General features: G+C 37.4%; 1 long non-coding RNA gene across 1 annotated transcript in view; it reads left to right on the top strand.

The window, feature by feature from the left end:
- The window catches only part of LOC141564789 (uncharacterized), a 66,743-nt gene that overhangs the window by 40,878 nt on the left and 7,006 nt on the right, over positions 1 to 18,859 (top strand). The window contains exon 2 of the long non-coding RNA XR_012488720.1: positions 7,933 to 8,039. This is a non-coding gene — a long non-coding RNA (uncharacterized LOC141564789). The remainder of the gene's footprint in view (positions 1 to 7,932; positions 8,040 to 18,859) is intronic.

Below are 18,859 nucleotides of genomic sequence, written 5' to 3'. Positions count from 1 at the left end.
ATGGGCCTTGGTTTCCTCAGCTCTAAAATGAAAGAGTTGGTCTACATGACCTGCATGGCCCCTTCCAGCTCAAAACCTCCCATCTGACATTCAAAGGCTTCTCCCCACAATCTGAGGCGAAGACCTTATTTTTCTTCTTGGCATTTTAGTGGAAACTTGTCTTTTAGTCTTGCTAACTCATTCCCAGAAACTCCAGAATTGTAATTTTATCAATTAGTGGAATCATGAGATCATGAAATATGTAGGATGATAAGCTTAGGAATCATATCATTTAACCCTTTCATTGTATATATGAGGAAAATAAAAGTCCTCTGGGGGGTCATACTGTGGGTCAGTCAGCAAGCACTTAACAAGTAATGAAAATCAGTGCAGAGATTTGAACTCATGTCTGTAACTCCATAACAAAATAAAATAAAATCAAAACAAAATAAAATCCAACAAAACCCTAATATTGACTATTGTCCTGACTTTATTGCTCTGATTTCAGTGATATCTTGCTTTCTTGAACACTTATATTGGTCACATTATGGAACTGGATTGTATTTTTATGTATCATATACTTTATTTCATTATTCAAAATTTGATCCATATTTATTTTATTTGTGTGAATCACATTCCTTCCAGTGAAATCCTCATAAATTCTTCTTCTTCTTCTTCTTCTTCTTCTTCTTCTTCTTCTTCTTCTTCTTCTTCTTCTTCTTCTTCTTCTTCTTCTTCTTCTTCTTCTTCTTCTTCTTCTTCTTCTTCTTCTTCTCTTCTTCTCTTCTTCTTCTTTTTCTTTTTCTTCTTCTTCTTGTTCTTCCTTTTTCTTTCTTCTTCTTCTTCTTCCTCTTTCTTTCTTCTTTTTCTAATTCTTCTCCTAATTTTTCTTCTCTTCCTCCTCCTCCTCCTCCTCCCCTCTCCTCCTCCCCCTCCTCCTCCTCCTCCTCCTCCTCTTCCTTCTCCTCCTTTTCCTCCTATTCCTCCTTCCTCCAGAGACTGGGAAGGGAGGAATGCTAGATGTATATGAAAACTGAGAGCAGAGTGATGGATTTCCTAGATTCCACCCCCAACCTGAGCACCATTCCTTAAGATACAGTGGGGTCAAGGATGGGTGGAGGGAAGCTGGTGAATCTCATGGGGGAAATTGCTAAAGCCTGAAATAAAGCTAAAGCTGAGGGGCAGTCGCCAGTATTCTGAGTGCAAGTCCAGTCAGAAAGCCTCACAAATTGCTGGGTTCCATTCACAAGGGATGGAACCAGGAGAGAACACACCAAGAATCTGGAATGGGGTATGAAAAGAGTTAATAAGAGAGAGTGAAGTGCAGTGAGATAACTGAGAAGGGAGACAAAATGGTGCTCCTTTTCAAATATTGGATAATTTTTCCCCCACTAGAGAAAAGAATGGTATAAAGACTGGACTACTAGCAAATGTGGATAGTGACTCTGAAGAAAAGGAGAGAAGAGGAAGGAAAAGGAAGAGAAGGGAAGGGAAGGGAAGGGAAAGGAAGAAAAGAAAGGGAAAGGAAGGGAAGGGAAAGGAAAGGAAGGGAAGAAGTCAAATACTTTGCAAATCTATGATCTCTCTATGGGAGACAAAGCAGCAGTGTTTTGTAAAGGCTGAATTTGGAGCCAGGAAGACTTGGATTCAAGTCCCACCTTAGATGCTACCTGTGTGACTCTAGGGATATTATCCTTTAACATCTCTATGCCTCAGTTTCCCCGTTCATACAATGAAAGGATTGAACCTAATGATATCCAAGTTCCCATCCAGCTCTCAATCTGTGATTCTATAAACTTTCCATTGGAGAATCAGTGCAGTATAGTGAAAACCTGGGCTAAAATTTTAGCTCTGTCACTTTTTATTTGTGTGACTATGTGAGCTCTCTGGGTCCTTTGGTATTTACTTTCCACTTCTGTAAACTGAAGGCACCTTTAACATCCCTCCAGCTCCAAGTCTATGGTCCCATGCTGGGAACTGACTGAAAAACCCCTTTTATTGCCCAAGCTGTGTGTGGGGGGAAGGGGAGCATGGCCCAAGTTCTCCGCAATGGGCAGATGAAGATATTTACCCCAGAGAAAAATAGAAGCTACTCAGAGCTAAGGATCTGAATAAAAACAGCAAAAGTCTTCCCCTTCCCATGTTCTAATGGTCTTTGCTGTTCCAGTGGCTTCTCAGGGCTTTTCCCTTTGTCTCCATCTGCTGGTCATCAGGAGAATGTGTGTAGCTGGACTGGCCAGGATGTGAAGAGGATGGTTAATTCAACCTGATTTAAAAGGGAAAAATAGTTTAGACGTGCTGAGATCCATAGTGCTCCTGATGTCTAAGCAGCCTAAGAAGCCAGAGTTATCACACAGGTGCCTCTTCCTTTAATTCCCATGAAGCCTCCCAAGTGGATGATGTCATTTCTGTAACCCTTCTCTGTTCTCTGGTGATTGATGCTTGTTGTTCCTGAGCACAGCTGGCAGGCGTGGGAATCACACAGTTGAGGAAGCCTCAGTCCCTGGATGACATGAGAGGAGAGTGGGAGGAACAGATGCCCCAGATTTATTTACCTGCATCAGAATAATACCAGACGTGTCTCCACACTCAGCACGTCTAAACTATTTTTCCCTTTTAAATCAGGTTGAATTAACCATCCTCTTCACATCCTGGGCAGTCCAGCTACACACATTCTCCTGATTGCTGAGGGGGAAGTCCATTGCTCAGAGGTGCTGAAGAGACTTTACAATATACTCTGTTCTCAGTAGACAAGAACATGGTGGCCAATTTGAGATACAGAAAGAGGAAGACAGGATAATATAATTCTAAAATCACAAGATTTCTCCAAGACCTGTTAGCATTAAAACATAGATCCTAAAGGGAATTGCTCAGTGGTTCCTTATCTGTGGGCTGAGGGATTCTGGGACTCAGTTTATTGGGAGTGTTGCAAGAGGATATGAAGCTGCAGCTGAGCTAGCCAGTCTTCCAATCTCAAGAAGCTCCAGCACAGGAGCAGTCATCTCACTGAACGACTCAGTGAAACAAAGTCAACTTCTCACTGTAGATACTTTATTTTTAATATTAATATGTAGATGCATATTAATAAATATGTAATTTGTTGTCTAGCAATCCAAGCTCTGAGTTTAGATGGTCTAGGTTCGTTCAATCCTTAGGGTTTTTCAAAAGTCACTCTCCTTTGTGTCAATCTCTAATAGGAATTTCATTTCTAGATTTCTGCAGAGCCAGATAAAAGTGCAATATTATCTGGGTAAGCATTCAAAATAATTCCATATTGTACAGATCAAAGTAATGACATATTGAATACAGGATAATATGCTTCCCCACAAAGAATCAGAAAAGCACAAAGGACTCGGAAAAGTTTTGAAATCAAATCACATATTTCTCCTTTGTTGAATCTTATTTTCTACTCTAGTGTTTCATACACACTTTTAGACTTATGGTGCTTTGCTAATGGTACCCACTTCCCCCTGAAAAAAACAAAACAAAACAATGTAAACAATATCAGAAGGGCAGCAGTAACCCAAATAATATCAGAAGGGAAGCAGTAACCCAAATAATATCAGAAGGGAAGCAGTAATCCAAATAATATCAGAAGGGAAGCAACAAACTGGGAAGATTTTTTAACATTCAAAAATTCTGATAAAGGCCTCATTTCTAAAATATAGAGAAAATTGACTCAAATTTATAAGAATTCAAGCCATTTGCCAATTGATAAATGGTCAAAAGATATAAACAATTTTAGATGAAGAATTAAAACCTAATTTTATAGTTATATAAAAGTGCTCTAAATAACTATTGATCAGAAAAATGCAAATTAAAACATCTCTAAGGTACCACTATAAATTATCTCTCAGATTGCCTAAAATGACAGGAAAAGAATGATCAAAGTGGGCAAGGATATGAGAAAACTGGGACACTAATACATTGTTGATGGAATTGTAAACTGACCCAACCATTCCGGAGAACAATTTGGAACTATGGCCAAAGGGCTATCAAACTGTGCAGATCCTTTGATTCAGCAATGTTTCTACTGGATTTATATTCCAAAGAGATCATAAAGGAGGGAAAGGGATCCCCATGTACCAAAATGTTTGTGGCAGCCCTCTTTGTAGTGGCAAAGAAATGGAAACTGACTGGATGCCCATCAGTGGGAGAATAGCTGAATAAGTTATGGTATATGAATGCTATGGAATATTATTGTTCTCTAAGAAATGGTCAGCAGGATGATTTCATAAAGCCCTGGAGAGACCTATATGAACTGATGCTGAGTGAAGTGAGTAGAACTTAGAAAACATTGTCCACAGTAACAACAAGATTATATGAGAATCAATTCTGATTTTTTTTTTGTCAGCTTTTGTCAACAATGAGATGATTCAGGCCAGTTCCAAAGGTCTTGTGATGGAGAGAGCCATTTGCATCCAAAGAGAGGACTATGGGAACTGAGTGTGGATCACAACATAGTATTTTTATTTTTGTTGTTGTTTGCTTGCATTTTGTTTTCTTTCTCATTTTTTTTTCTTTTTTGATCTGATAATTGTGGAAATATGTATGGAAGAATTGTACATGCTTCACCTATATTGGATTACTTTCCATCTAGGGAAAGGGGTGGGGAGAAGGAAAGGAGAAAAAAAAATAAAACATAAGGTTTTGCAAGGGTAAATGTTGAAAATTATCTATGCATATATTTTATTTTATTTTTTCCTATGCATGTATTTTAAAAATAAAATAAAAAAACTTTATTTTTATTTTTATTTTTTTAAAGAAAACCTATTTTACCTATTCTGTTTTCCCCCCTGGGGATCCAGTTAATTACCATTTTCCAGCGCACTGCTGTGTGCTTTATTAGGTACTAGAGATTTGACAAAGTCCACAATGAAGCAGCCCTTGTTCTTGGGGAACTTACACTCTTTTTTTTATTACTTCCTAATTGTGGAGTGTGGAATGGTAGAGGAATTCTAGGATTTCTGCTGCTAATCAAATTCTGAGACAATCCCTTTTCTGGGGGATGAGGAGAAAAGGAAAGGAGATTAAGTGAGGAGATTGGGGAGGAGGTCATGCACGTATGTGTGTGTGTGTGTATATATACATATATATACACACATATATATACATACACATATATGCATGTATATATGTATATATATATATGCATGTATATATGTATATATACATATATATGTATGTATATATATATGTATATTCCTTTTTTCTTTCTAATGAATCCAAAAGTGCAGTTGTAAATGGATTTTTTTTTAATCCTTTGAAATTAATTACTGGCTAAATCATGCACCCATGTGTCCTAAAGGCTGAGAAAATACACAAAAGAGACCATGAGCCTGATGGCTGGAAGACTTTAATTACCGTGTCTCCTGATCAGAGATGAAGACATTCATCTCTAGCAAAGCTTGACTGCTGCTTTGTGAAGAGTTCAGCAAGCCTAGCCCTGATCATGGTGCTGCTCTGGATTTCACTTGTAATGACCAGATAGGCCAGGAGGAGGAGCTATTTATCCGCTCTGTAGCAACAGGAGGCTTCATTCTCTGTAGCCTTGGATGGAACCCATCCATCATCAGCTCCTTTGGGAGGTGGATGCTGCCCCATGACAGCAAAGGCAGCTAACTTGAGTGGAGGGGAGGGTTGGGGTGGGAAGCCCTGGATTTCTAAATTGCTGAGTAATCCTGTCACTGGAGATGCTACAGCCAAGATCTCCAACTTCTGCTCCCCTATGGGAAGATTTCATTGGCCAAAGAACAAACAAGTTGCCGGGGATGACGCGTTTATTCCTTTCTGTTGAAATGACTGAAGTCAAAGGAATCTCTTCCCTTGGGAAAACATGGAATCCCAGGAACTTTCACCTTTGACATAGCTACTGGCTGCCTGCTCAGTTCACTTTTAGGTGTTATGATAAATAATTTGCTTTGAATTTGCCTCCTGACTTTCCTCTCAGGGGCAGGGTGTCCTAAGTCATTTTTCTTTGCTATTACCACAAATTTGTTATAAACTTCATCTTGGGCTTAGATCAGGAAGTACATGAAATTCTTGGGTCAGATGTTCATATGACAAGAAAATCCTTGGGATTTGGGAACTCTTTATGAGATTTCTCACCTTTCTGCCTTTTTTTGTTTTCACCTAGAAAATCAAGTAACTCATCCTATAATATCTCTAAATGTTTTTCCCTCACTACTCGCCAATATATGCCAAAGATTGTAAAACCCAGTTGTTGTTTTTTTTCTCTTTGAGGCAATTGACTTGCCCAGGTTCATACAGCTAGGAAGTATTAAGTATTTGAGGCTGGATTTGAACTCAGATCTTTCCTGACTTCAGGGCTGGTACTCTATTTACTGTGCCACCTAGTTGCCCCCCCAATTTTTTTTAATAAATCAAAGAAATGTAATAGGATTCAAAGAAGAACTCATGGAAAAATAACCATGTTTGTTAATGAGAAATCTTTTGATACAGTCCTGGATCCCAAGTTGATATTTCAACAGGAAGTACCTCGTAGAGGTCTCTGAAATTTCCAGCAGGTAGCATAGGTCATGATCCTCGTTTGGACTATTACCATTCTGTGCAGCTATGAGCAGGTGGTATCAACTCTGTTTCCCAGTCTGCTTCCTCAACTTGAGTCCTCAATAAGCATTGATTAAGCACTTTGGTAAGCATTGTACTAAGTGTAATCTTTATGTACAATGTAATTTCTAAGAATAAGTCCTTTTTGAAAGGAAACTCTCCGCTGACTGAACAAACTGTCCAGAATTTTCCCACATTGGCAGGAGAACCAATTTCCTCTGCAGCACAGCAATCACTCAGGGCCAAGTAATGGAAGCTACAATCTGGTGTCTCTTCCTCTTGCTACACTACCTGCTGATTCATGTGTCATTTCCCCCCCAAAAGCAATTATTTACCTCGCTCACCCCAAACAGTAAGTTTATATATGTTATATAATCTATTATATAAGTTATACATGCAAAACAAAAGGTGCATGTTGTGAACGAAAATCCAGACACAAAGGGGTGGGACATGACCAAAACATTAAAAAAATAATGTTTCACTCTGCATTCAGACTCCATCAGTTCTTTCTCTGGAGGTAGGTAGCATTTTTGACCATAAAGCCTTTGGAATTGCTTTGGGGTCATTGCATTGATGAGAAGAGCTAAGTCATTGAGAGTTTTTCATTGTATAATATTACTGTTACTGTGTACAGTATTGCCCTACCCCTGCTTACTTCACTTTGTATCAGTTCAGGTAGATCTTTTAAGCTTTTCTGACACCTTCCTGTTCATCATTTCTTATAGCACAGTAATGTTCCATTGTAACAACATACCACAGCTTGTTTAGCCATTCTCTAATTAATGAACCTTGCCTCAGTTTCCAGTTGTTGTTTTGCTGCCACAAATAGAGCTGCTGTGAGTATTTTTGTACATATAAGTCCTCTCTATATTTTTTTTACTTCTTTGGATATAAACCCAGTAAGGGCATTGCTGGGCCAAAGGGTTTCTATAGAATTTGATGGTTCTTTGAATATAGTTCCAAACTGCTCCCTGGAATAGTTGAATTGGCTCACAACTCCATCAACAATGTATTAGTATCCAAATTTCTCCAAAATTTATCATTTTTTGTTTCTATCATATTAGTTATTGTGATGGGTGTGAGATGGTACTTCAGCATTGTTTTGTTTTTTAATTCTCTAACCAATAGTGATTTGGAGCATGTTTATGTGACTATAGATAGTTTTGATTTTTTTTGTTTGAAAACTGCATATTCATATCCTTTAATCATTTATCATTTGGGAAATGACTTGTATTTTTATAAATTTAATTCAGTTCTCTATATAGTGGAGAAATGAGGCTTTTATCAAAGACATTTGCTACAAAAAATTGCTTGCCAGCTTTCTATTTTCCTTTAATCTTGATTGTAGTGGTAACCCATGTGATTTTATATAATTACATACAGGAATCAGAACTCAGTTCATGCTTCCTTACCATTACCAAGTGGATTTGTGTCCCAGGCATCAGATGGAAAGATGGTGACTCCATAGCCTGCTGTTCTTATTCTCCAAGGTACCGGGGCACTGTGGGAGAAGGGGGAAAATACCCATTATAGATCATGACTCTATCTGTCCAATCACATCCCTCTAGATGGTCAAGAAGGAACTTTAGGTAATTTAAATGGTCTCTCCAACTTTCCTTCAGAAAAACTTTCAAAAATCTAAAAGAGAATTAGGAAGGGAATGGAGTACCTTTTCAAACTTCTAGGGAAGGGTTTTTTAATCTGAAATCCATGGACAGTGATGATTTCAGGGAGTCTATAAATTTGGATAGGAAAACAAATATACCTCTATTTTCACTTACTTGTAACTGAAATTGCAGATTTTCTTCAATTTTTAAAAAGGATTGAGAAGGATTGTCTAAGCTTCATCAGAGTATGGGGGAATATGGCATAAAAAAGTCAAGAATCCCCTCTTCCAAGCTACTGTGAGCCAGAAAAATGGAAAAATAAGGCAGTTCACTCTATATTTGTACTAATTGAGTTACAACATGGTGTAAGGATCTGTCCATGTCAGTGGCTGGCCAAATTGTCCATTGGCATCAGACCAGTCAACGGTGGCTTTAATTAGTTGTTAAATATATTCTCACTGTGGAATTATGCTGATGGATCATTCGGTCCATGGGAAGGAACTGGACACATTTTTCTCCTCCTACCTTTCTACCCTTCCCTTTAATTGACCTAAAAGAATAATTTCTGGATCACAGAAACAGAGTTTCAGAACTGGGAGAGATCTGAGAGATCATATATCTCAGTCTCTCACTTTAAGAAGCTCAGAGATGAATTAATGAATGAATGAATAATAAAAAAAAAGTCCAACGACTAAATGTTTACTATGTGCCAAGCTTTGTCCTAAATGTGAGCCATATAAAGTACATGAGCTTCCCTAGCCCAGTCCTTTTATTTCCCCCACTATAACTCGATGACCCAGTGTCTTTTAGGATAGTTTGAAATTTACAGCTTTTTGTGCACTGTCATCAGAAAGAACCATGTGGCCTGAGGAACTACTCCCAGGGATCTGTCGATCTTTCTGTTTGTGCACTTTGGAGGAAAAGAACTTGGCAAATAAACTTTCCCATGGTATTTTTCAGAGGATGGCTTTCCAGCACCTTGGATTTATACCCATAATTAGTGATTTTGCAATAGGTTGATTCTAAAAGTGCTCAGAATTGGGGTTACTCTGTGAAGCGAAAGTTCACTTTTAAATCCTATCACCAGACAGAGAGTTTTAAAAACAACACCAAATAATCTTAATGGTTTCCATACCATTTGGTGGTGCTGTTTAGATATTCAAAGAAATTTAGCAGTCTTTATCATAGAACAGTGGAAAAATATGTACGTATGTATCTCCCGCCTCAGAGTGAGCCATAGGACTGAGCTAGTCTTATAAAGGAGGGAGAGACTCATTGGCTTTTCAGAGACCTTTTTCTAAGCAACAAATGGCAGGTTTTTGGTAGGATAAGGAAAGAGAGTTGACTGTAGATGCTAAAGTGTAATTATAAAAAAGGAAAGGGGGGTAAAGGGATGTACTTCTAAAAATACTAGAACCTAGAACTCAATTGCATTTTTTCTCTTCCAAATATTGGAGCGGCATTTTAAACAACACATTTTGTTCTCTATTAGCAGATTTCTTGACATCTGATTTATGCAATTAAAAAAATCACACTTCAGAACCTCATGAGACAGCAAGTCAAGAGCAAATTAGCTTAAGAATAGCTGCTGATTCTTCTCTAGGCCTTTTGGATACAGTTTCAGAGAAGCATGGATTCTTCTTCTCTCCTACTTCCTCCACACCCTCAGTTCTACCTGCTGATAATTTCGGAAATCCAACTATTAGTGTATCATTTTTACTTCAGCATTTTTTTTAGTTCCTTCAGTTATTAGGTCATTCCCACATGACTAGTTAGGTAGCCCTCGGACTAGCATCAAGGAGATCTGAGTTCAAATTCATCCTTGAATACTTACTAGCTATGTGACCCTGTGAAAATCAGTCTGTTTGCCTCAGTTTCCTCAACTGTCCAAGGAAGATAATAATACCACCACCTATTTCCAATGCTTGTTGTGAGGATTAAATGAGATAATATTTGAAAAACATTTATCAAAGTACCTATCATATCATAGGTGCTTAATAAATGTTTATTTTCTGCCTCTCCCTCAATCACTTTGTATTTACTTGGTGGATACATCGTGCATTTATTTGCTAGTGTATATATATATATATATATATATATATATATATATGTTATGTATATATTGACTCTCATTACTATCAGTCCTTTAATACTCAACAAGTATTTATATTGAGTACCTACTGTGTGCCAGGCTAGACAGTATACTTCTTGAAAATAGGGAAGTCTATTTTTCTGAAAAACTTTTGTTTTTGAGTCCCCTGAGCCTAATCTATTGCCTACCACACTACACATGAGAACAAACATGTGTTGGACAGAGATAAACATGTGGAAACTAAATAGGTAGATAGAGAAAGTATTTATTAACTGCTTATTGTGTGCTAGACATTGTGCTCACCCTGAGAAAAGCAGCACAAAATAAGAGACAATCCCTACCCCCAAGAACTTTTCATTCTCATAGGAGAAGTCTGTTTAAAAGGGAGGTAGAAAGTGGGTCAAAGAGAATCTATCAGGAAGGCAAAGTAGAAAAAAAATCTGGAGAGGTAGTTGCTACTCCATGTATTAATTTTAACCAAAATATAAATTCCCCTGGAAAAAGAGGTAACATTTTAGGCAGTAATCAGCACTTTACAAATTGGTGATTGGTTCCTTGAGCCTTTTCAGATATTTAGATGGTTCTTTTGGATTTCTTTTCTTAGTCCAACAGACCTTTGGAAGGTATTTCTAAGAGTTAGGAATAGAATCATTTGCTGTTAGAAACAAGTTGACTCTGAAGTCAGGTAACAAAGCAATTTTATTGAGGGAGAAAGTCCAGAGAAATTGGACATTTCTGGCCAAAAGTGGGCTCTGTCTCTCTAATAGAAAGAGGGAGCACTAAGTACAGAAGCAGATAAGCTTTATGCTATTTGTCGCAATTCCCTCCTCCCAAAGAATGGATTGGGGAAAGAGGAAACATTAGGTACAGAAGTAGACAAGCTTTATGCTGTTAATTTGTTGTAATTCCCTCCCCCAAAGAACAGATTGGTCAGTTTCTCCTTAGCATTATATCATTTTTTTATATGATACTCCTAAACATGTTCCCCCTCCCTTGTTCCGTTAATAAAATTCTAATTCTATATGGAGTGTGTCAGCTTCTATGCATGAGGTTTTTTAAGCAAGCACAATAAAGAAAAGCCTTTTCCGGGTCCTTGAATCTAGTCAGTTTAAGCCAGTTTCTAACGTAGACATCTTTATCCAAAGTGTGGAGCCAAGTGAGTCTCTTCTTCTGAAAGCTCATTGGTCAGAGATACTTATTATCTTACAGCCTGGAGGCTTACAACATTCTGTGAAAACTTAGCTTTCTTATTATTTGCTCAAAACTCAGTTTTAACTGTTCTGTGGAAACTTAACTTTAGGTTTTCTCTCACACTGGAAAAGGATCTGGGAGTCTTAGTTCCATTTTCCATCAGTCATTGTATTGAGGCTTTTAGCATACTAGCATCCCTAGATCTCCTGGATAAGTATGTAAGGATAGAGGTGGTGGGTGAGCAGGTAAGCTGCAAGGGGGTACTGGAATGATGGATTTAAGTCTCAAAGGAAGTTCAAAGGTCAATTGCTCCATCACCAGCTGGTTGATAGGGGAATAGGTTCATAAAAGTTAAGTGACTTATCCAAGATCACACAGGTTAGAAATGCCAGAAGTGGATTTGTGCACATTTTCTATAGGCAGGAGTCCTTCCATACATAACTCCATTCTGCAATTAATGCGATTAATGCAAGGTCAACAACAAAATGAAACCTCTCATACCCAAACAGTTTGGACTACTTGCTCTAGAGCGCCATCTTGATTCATCCATTGAAGCAGATGCTTCTCCTATGAAACTCCTGTAGCCTGGTCTATGAGGGTTGTCCTTTCATAGGAACCAATGGACAGATGGCAAGGCAGGCTGCAAAGATAAGAGGAATGATCTCGCGATTGCAGAGTTCAAGCTCATTCATGTTCTTGTGAGCATGTGCTCCTGCTGTCATGGCTAATAACCACTTAGAGGTAGCATCCATCTGGGCTACCATTTGTTCGAGACCCAGATCCAATCAGAATTGCGCAGGAAGGCTAGTAAAATGGTAGAAGCTCTTGGGATTCAGCCCTTGGGGTTTGTTTGGCACTAGTCTATGACTTGGCAGAGCACAGAATATTTATAGTGTGAAATAAATGGTTAAGATTATTAAGCCTGATGGGAACAGTAAGCACCCATCCCCCACATTGTGCCTTTTCAAGCATGGAAGAACGCACTCGCTCATGCGCACGCGCGCTCATACACACACACACACACACACACACACACACACACACACACACACTTAGCTTCCATTCAAAATTCATTTTCCTGCCAAGAAGACATACGTCTCTATAAAAAGAGACAAAAAAGTAGTAAATATCAAAATCCAGTCTTTGACAAAGAGTTTTGCCAATAAACGATGACCAACAAACTCAGGTGTGAGAAAAGACAGACTTTGCTTTAATTTCTAGTTGGGGGTAAAGATCCAATGGTTGGCAAAAGCAACAGAGATGAGGAAATAAAAAGAAAAAAATTAGTCAATTCTACCCTTATCCACAAAAACTTAGCACTTTAGTAGTCAAAAAATCTTTTAAAAATACTAATTTCTATTCTCAATCAACACATGTTTTACTGAATGTCTATTTGGGAAAAGTACTGGACTAGAAATAAGAAAAGATGCTTAATGGAGCTCCTACCTGAATTAGGGATATGAAAATGATTCCCCATAGAACAGCAGCTCCTTGAGGGCAAAGACTAATTCCTATTTCCTTTTGTATCCCCAGTACCTGGTGCAGTGTCTAGCATGTAGTAAATATTTGTCCATTGAATGAAAGAAAAGAACTAGGTTGAGTCAGTGCTTAGCCGAGTGTCTGGCATAGGAGGTAGTTAATAAATATTTATTGACTGAGTTAAATAATGGTACTCAAATATGGTGATGCAGATGGCAACTGATCTTTGGTTATCTGTGCATCCTTTGGATGGCTCTTGACCATATCCATTTATAAAACTGATTTTAATAATATTTCAAGACTACAGTGGAAAAGATGGAAAACAAACACTGTTCAATGAAGTTTCAAATAAGTTAGGATATTTAGGGAAAATTTCAGGAAAAAGATGTTTTGTTTTTTTCCCCTGTATTCTTAGAGGAAACACTGTTTAGGGGAAAGAACTTTGGATCTAGAAGTTAGAGGATTTGGATTCCAGTCCCCAGTTTTGCTGCTAGCTACCTGTGTGACCTTTGACAAATGACTTCACTTCTGTCTCAATTCTGTCATCTTAGAGATAAGAAGGATAGATTAGACCAAGAATAATTCATCTTTTGGGGGTTTAGGCCTCTTTGGCCAAATTTGATGAAGCCTAAAAAAACCCTTCTCAGAATCATAAGATATATACAATATATAAATGTAAAATAAAATGCAACATGTTAATATTGCATATTATTATATGATGTATATAATAATATGTAATACATTAACATATCAATATATAACTACAAAGGAAATCAATTATATTGAAATATTATTTAATAACATATCATAGACTTTAGGTTTATAAGAACTGTAAGTTCCTTAAGGTCAGGTTCTGTATTTTGCCTCTTTTTGTGTCCTTAGTGAGTACCCAGTACATAGAAGGTGTTTAATAAATGTTTATTGATATTGATTGATTTTGAAGCCGTTTAATGACATAAACTCTAAGTTCAGATCCAATATTCAATCCATGGTGTTATGAATGGGTAACCTTTGGATGGATGGAGAAGACTTTTAATTTGACAATAATAATATGTTTTTCACCAGGTGTCAGGAAGATTTGGGAGCCAGATTTTTCTCTAATGCATGCTGGGACAAATCTTCTAGCCTTAAATAGTGTCCCATGTAACTTTCTATGACTAAGTTACATGAAGAAAAATGCAGATCCATGGAAGAGGTTTTTCCAAGTTTGTGATATGACAGGTCTGGACTAAAATAAAGAAAATATGTTTCTTCATATGGAGTAGTCTCAAGTCTGAGTAGACTACCCAGACAGTCTAATCTCCAATTCTGGGCATAGAACTTCTGAAGGTGTACATATACTCTCTTTTTGCTCATTTCTTGATTTCCACAATTGGGTTAAAAGATAGACTTTGCAGAGGAAGAGTGGGATCGACAATGAAACTTTGGATGACATTGTCCACCTTTATAGGAGCAGCTGGGGTGGGAAGGAGGGAACAGAATAGGCATTTTTTCTGCTGTTGGTCCAAGTCTTGTTTCAGATATCTTAGAGACAGACCCAGTTCTGGGACAAATTTATTAAAAAAAAATCAAAAACAAGAAAAATACAACCTTTGACCTCCAAAAATGAAATGCAATCTAGCTCACATTTTATTTTTGACACAAAATAAGGCACTACATTTGGAAATCATATTATCCATACTCAACAGTTCTTGTTAATATTTGAAACCACATATGGTGCCGGCAAAGAGCTTTCAAGGACTAGTGGATACAATTCCCTAAATTCACTTTACATGCAAAACAGGGGTGCTTTTTGATTGAATAATTTGGGTTGAATTCTGCCCAGAGACACACACACACACACACACACACACACACACACACACACACACACAGCTCTTTTCTAAGCCAGGAAGAGATGCATGTTAGAATCTTAGCAGAACTTGGCCCACTTTTTACTTGCATGGAAGGGTGGGGGGGAGATAAATGCTTCCATTGGTGAAAAGAGAGTGTTTTGTTAAATCAGGAAAAAGGCATCTGGGAGGGTATTTTGGGCCAGGATAATACATCCCTAATTCCATTAGGATCTTGATCCACAAAAGAAGATTTATCATCTATAATAAAATCATTTTTTTGTTGGTTTTTAAAAAATGTTTTCCCAATAGTATCATGCAATTCTAAATGGAGATCAGGAAGGCATCTTAGTGGCCATTTAGGTCAGCTTCTATCGTTTTCATTACAAGATAAAGGAAACTCAGGCAGGTCAAGTTGCTGCCCAAGTTCACACAGAGAATTAAGATTCAAATGTAGGATTTAAATCTAGATTCTTGGTCTGTAGGATCAGTATTCTTTCCCATTGTAACATTCTGTCTTTTTTTTTTCTCTTTCTTTGTTTTGGGGAGAGAAGAAGGAGGAAACATTTTTATTTGATTTCTTCTTCTTTTGAAAAGAAAGCATTCTCTTTTCACTTTGAGACAGCCCTTGTCAACACAGGGATGAATTATAGCTCACTCTTTTGGGAAGATCTACACACGTATGCACAGTAGTTAAACAGTAGTCAAAGGAAAGACTAAGTCAAGGGCAAGTTCCATGGAATCTGGACATTCTTGAAAATGACGGCATTTCTGGAGATTGACTTTTGAGGGGAGATCACCACTTTCTGCTTGTGGCATTTTAGTATTTGATGGCGGGATGTTAAAATATAAATTTGTATGGCCTGCATTTGGATCTCTGGCAAGTCTAGCCACAATATCCATATTTTACCTTTATTCCCACCAGTATTTTTCCAGATAAATTCTTAAAACTTGAGGCATACCAAGTGGCAAGATTCAATGAGAGGGAGGGGACCCTGGCCTTCTTCCATCCACTTATTATACTGTGTGCTGTGTGTGATGATTTTTAAGGCCAAACCAAGAGTTTGCCAAGTTGGCAAAACCCCTCCCACAGGGGCTGGCTTTTTCTTACCACTTTCATAGTTGATTTCAAATCGTAAAACTGTTCCTGGCTCATTCTAGCCAGAACATTATCTTGACTTTTCAAGAAAAGCTTACTCAAAATCAAACTCGAGGCAAAGGAATCAACAATCGTTCATTTAGGGGAAGCTTCTAGGAATTTAATTGCCTCTAAGATCAAACACAAACTCCTCTACTCAACAATATAGAATGTTCCACAATTGGACTCTTACCAATGTCTTGAGTCATTTCTTATTTCTCCCTTATATTCATCTTCCTTTTCAAAATGGCCTGCTAACAGTTGGCCTCTGCCCTTTTATAGAGGTACTCCCTCCTAGGTGGAAACCAAATGGCCACTATCTTTATCCTTTACCCTTTACCTCTTAGAGGTACTACTTTTTTTTTTTTTTTTTTTTTTTTTTTTTTTTTTTTTTTTTTTTTTGCAAAATATATCTTTGGGAAGAGGTGAATAGAATGCCAGGGCTAGAGTCAGAAAAACTCCTCTTCCTGAGTGTAAATCTGGCCTCAGATACTTCCTAGCTGTGTGATTCTGGGGAAATCAGTTAACATTATTTACCTCAATTTACTCATCTGTAAAATGAGCAGGAGAAGGAAATGGCAAACCACTCCAGTACCTTGGACAAGAAAACTCTAAGAGGTTCATGAAGAATTAGACATGGCTGAAAGATGGCTAAACTAAGACTGGTTCCTATTCAACAATCTCCCTAATTATAAATGCTTTTTCTCTCTTGAAATGTTTAACTATCTATTGATCCATCTAGCTATCATTTGTATTTGTAGCTATCCTCTATTTATCCATCCATCCATCCATCCATCTATCCATCCATCACCTTATCACCTCTCTGTGCCTTTCTCTGTCTTTCTGTGTCTCTGTTTTTCTTTCTCTCTAGGCATGCTATATTCTTCCCCCAATAGAACTGAAGGCAGGGATGATTTTGTTTGATTATTCTTGTATGCTTACTGTCTAGCGTAGCATCTGTTATATCATATGTGCTTAATATGTGTCTTTTGAATCTAATTCATATGTAGAGAAAACACAATCATAAATGGAATGGATCTCAGTGGCCATATCACAATCCCTTTATTTTACAGATGAGGACACTGAGGTAAAGAAAGCCTATGTGACTTAACCAAAGTCATGCAGTTAGTAAGTATCTATGGTGGCATTTCAATCTCTTCCTGCTTTCAGGTCCTGTTTTTCTTATCTATAAAACCACACTGCTTTAATAAATAAATTGAATTGAATTTGCACCTCTCTCAGATTGTCACTTTTTTTTTCTAATGAGCACTTCTCCTTTCCCTTCCAATATCACTCCTTTTCCCCAATATCATTTTGATAGCGATGACTTCTGAGGACATAACATCCACAGGCTATATGTAACTCTGGGAATTTTAAACTTATCACTATCATTGCTAGAGCACAATGTAAAAAGTTCCAGTGTTAGTTCTGAATGCTCAGCTGATGGTGGAGAATGCTGACTCTGTAAAGAATTTCAGATGGACTTTTAATACCCTTCCATTTATTCCTTTAAAATCTCTTTTTGTGATGTGAATAGACTACCAGACGACTATAGCTATGGCTCACTATGATAGAAATAAAAACAGAATAGAAACCTGGGGTATATATTAAAAAGTCTGATCAAGAAGAATTAAAAAATGAAATTTGTTCAAAGTCAGAAAGGTGGACCATTAAATGGATGAAGCAGCTATGTGGGTCAAACTATTATCAGTTTGGCAGGTCAGGTCAAAATCCAGGATTAATCATGGTAGAGACACTTTTACGATGAACACAGAACTTAGCACAGTGCCTGGCTCATAGTAGGTGCTTTTTTGTTATTGTTCATTCATTCAGCATTGTACAATTCACTGTGATCCTGTAGAGAGTTTTCTGCAAAGATACTAGAGGAGTTTGCCATTTCCTTCTCTGGAGTAGGTGTTTAATAAATGTTTATTAAAGTGAATAACTTAATACTTCATATAGGTAAACTAGTATTTTAGAATAAGTACCTATAGTATTTATCCAATTAAATAGGAAGAAAAATGTGGGAAGAATAGCTAATTTTGTCCTTATCCATTACTTTCCTTGTCCTTTATCCTTACTTTCACTTTAATGTGAAGTCCAACACCATCTTTAAAAATATTCATTTCTGCCCAAAGGGCTATCAAACTGTGCCTACCCTTTGATCCCACAGTGTTTCTACTGGGCCTGTATCCCAAAGAGATCACAAAAAAGGGAAAAGGAGCCATATATGCAAAAATATTTGCAGCAGCCCTTTTTGTAGAGGCAAGGAACTGGAAAGTGAATGGGTGCCCATCAGTTGGAGAATGGCTGAATGGCTTAGGTATATGAATATAATGGGATATTATTGTTCTATAAGAAACGATCAGCAGGAGGCCTGGAGAGGCTTACATGAACTGATGCTAAGTAAAATGAGTAGAACCAAGAGAATATTGAACACAGCAACAATCAAATTTTGTTATGATCAACTCTGATGGATTTAGCTCTTTTCAACAATGAGGTGATTCGGGCTAAGTCCAATAGACTTGTGATGAAGAGAGCCATCAGCATCTAGAAAGAGGATCATGGGGACAGAATATGAATCACAACATAGTATCTCACCTTTTTGTTGTTGCTTTTTTTTTTCTCTCACTTTTTCCCCTTTTTGATCTGATTTTTTTTTTGTGTATCATAATAAATGTGGAAATATATTTAGAAAAAATTGCACATGTTTAACCTATATTATATTACTTGCTGTCTGGGAGAGGTAGGTAGGGAAAAGGAAGGAAGAAAAATTTGGAACACAAGATTTGCAAGGGTAAATGCTGAAAACTATTTTTGCATGTATTCTGAAAATAAAAAGCTATTATTTAAAAATGTTCATTTCTGTATACCATTTAGATGTTGGGTGACCTTGGTCAAATCACCTAATTTGTATGGACATCAATTTTCTTACCGGAAAAAAGGGGTTGTTTGGATTAGATGGTCTTAA

The sequence above is a fragment of the Sminthopsis crassicaudata genome, chromosome 3, assembly GCF_048593235.1.
Source record: "Sminthopsis crassicaudata isolate SCR6 chromosome 3, ASM4859323v1, whole genome shotgun sequence".
Taxonomy (NCBI): domain Eukaryota; kingdom Metazoa; phylum Chordata; class Mammalia; order Dasyuromorphia; family Dasyuridae; genus Sminthopsis; species Sminthopsis crassicaudata.
This window is presented reverse-complemented; position numbering and strand designations above follow the sequence as displayed.